Consider the following 2,629-nt stretch of genomic DNA (forward strand, 5'->3'; position numbering starts at 1 on the left):
TCCCGGAAAGCCCGCCCTCGCCTCCCTCTTCCCCCCATGGCCCCCACCCTTCGGCTCCCAGAGCACTACGGGAGTTGTAGTCTTGCCGCCTGTCGGGGATTGAGGAGTGAGGGTAAGAGCTGGGGCTCCCGGGCTCGTGGGCGGCAAGCTCCCCAGCACCGCCTAGCGGCCAGCCCGCGAGTCAAAGAGGCGGTGCCTAAGCGTTGGAACCGAAGGCTAAGTCCCCACCCACCCCAAAAGAGGCCTCGTAACAGCAACTCTCCTAGCTCGCCCTTGAGAGGACTTTCGGAGCACCCGCCTAGGTATTCATTGAAAGCCGCTTGGCTTCCTTTGTCACTTCCACGTTTAACTATTCATTTGGGGCAATAAACGATCGCATTTGTGCTCACGATGTGGCAGACAAAGAATAGCAACATTCAAAGGCGTCCAAGCGTCTAACAACATCTCTCTCTTTCCCTCTCTTCACACACACACACACACACACACACACACACACTCACACGTACGTTGCAGGCTAGAATCCTACAGAATCCTAGCCAGCCTGTGATTAAACCCAGCAGCGTCGGGGAGAACTGATGTTAGAAAGTGAAATACCATCTTTGCCCCATTCACTCAATAAACCCCTCTTGGGGGGTCACGCGGAAGTCTAACAGCTACCTGGACTCCCCACTCAGAAAAGAAAAAAAAAATGGATTTTTCTAATATTTCCACTTCCTTCAACTAAAATCACAGATACTGAAGGGCTGTCAAGTGAAAGGAGAAAAGACATTCTGTAGGACCACTGAGGGGTGAGCTTAAGGGAAGAGCTAAAAATATAGAGGCAGTTCAATATGAAGAAGATATTTCTCCGGTGAAGACAATCCGAAAACTGAATATGCTGTCCCCTAAAGGGACCTGGAGAGGGAACCAACATTGCACTCTTCTGTGACTGGGTTAGGAAATTTATATATTTATCTTCTCTTATCCTTCCAACAATGTTCTGTGAAGAAGATGCTATTCACACTCCTTTCGTAGGTGAGGAACCGGGTTTACCTAAAGTGATTTGGTGAAACTCATACGGTAATTGGCAGAGCTGAGATCTGAAAGTTAGGGAATGCATTCCTAGTTCCTGGATGTGTCCAAACGAAAATTGATGAACATCTCATCAAGTTGTAAACAGGATTCATAGCAATGGTGGGGAAATAGATTAAATGGCTTCTAGAGTTCTCCTAACTCTGAGAGTCCATCAATCTCAGTATAAAACTAAGTCTTTCTTTTCTTAGAAAGGGCATTCCTCCTTCCTCAATTTGGTGTGCAATTAACATATCATGCCAGAATGCTAATGAGTTATAAAATTCCACAGCTGAGAACAGCAGGAAGTAAGTATCTTCACCTTCTATAGGAGGCCTACCAGTTCATCCTTACTACTTTAGTAAGTAAAAGATTTATTAAAAAATGACTAGACCAATCCTAAAACCTTCATCTACTTCCAGCATCCACCATGGAGAGATAAAAATTCAAAAGGAATTCATTAGAAGAAATCATGGAAGAGGATGAAATGCTCACCTCACTATAAAGAGGGAGCACTACAAAAGACTTGGGGGATCTGCGAGATCTTTCTCCCGAGCTGGTGAATCTCACTGACTATAGCAACTTAGCCATCTCTGTGCATCCACATTGTTAAGAGTTTTGAGGTGAACCAGTCCTGTCTCTCCAGGAGGTTGGGGCCTCTGTGCACATTCATAAAGGTGTTTACCAATATGGGCCTAGAGAATTCTAAATTAGGGAAGAGGGCTGATACATTCACAATAGGACAAGGAAAAAGGGAAGCAATGGGGCAACCTGCACTGTGTTTGACAGAGTCGGGTAGCTAACTCAATAGGGCTTCTCATCAGAGTGAAAAGACCCAGTAATGGGCTGGAAGAGTGGACATCAAAAAGCAGTGACTGAAGAGGGCCTTAAGGTTCACAGGTATAGCCTCCAAAGGACCCATAAATGCTCCCAACAAGAAAGAGTCAGCGGGGCACCTGGGTGGCTCAGTGGGTTGTAGCCTCTGCCTTCAGGGGTGCCTGGAAGGCTCAGTGGGTTAAAGCTTCTGCCTTCAGCTCAGGTCATGGTCCCAAGGTCCTGGGATGGAGCCCCGTGTCGGGATCTCTGCTCCTCAGGGAGCCTGCTTCCTCCCCTCTCTCTCTGCCTGCCTCTCTGCCTACTTGTGATCTCTCTCTCTGTCAAATAAATAAATAAAATCTTAAAAAAAAAAAAGAAAGAAAGAAAGAAAGAAAGAAAGAAAGAAAGAAAGAAAGAAAGAAAGAATCAGCACCTGGATCTCTGCTTCTGATGACATTAGTCATGAGAGACACTTTCACTTCCTTTCTTTAATCCTTCCCCTAATGCCAGAGGAGCAGAATGAGAGAGGGAAGAAAAAGAAGGGAGGAAAAATATAAGCTAAACACAAATTCCCAACTGAGAGTCAGAAAGGAGAGAAGCTTTAAATTAGAAATGGAGTCTCAGCCGGATGAGTGGCACAGACTCTAGATTTCAGCCCAGGTCATGATCTCAGCTTTGTGAGATCAAGCCCATATCCATCCGGCTCTTCGTTCAATGGGGAGCCTGCTTGAGGTTCTCTCTCTCTGTCTCTCCTTCTGTCCCT

The sequence above is a fragment of the Mustela nigripes genome, chromosome 16 (genome assembly GCF_022355385.1).
Source record: "Mustela nigripes isolate SB6536 chromosome 16, MUSNIG.SB6536, whole genome shotgun sequence".
Lineage (NCBI taxonomy): Eukaryota > Metazoa > Chordata > Mammalia > Carnivora > Mustelidae > Mustela > Mustela nigripes.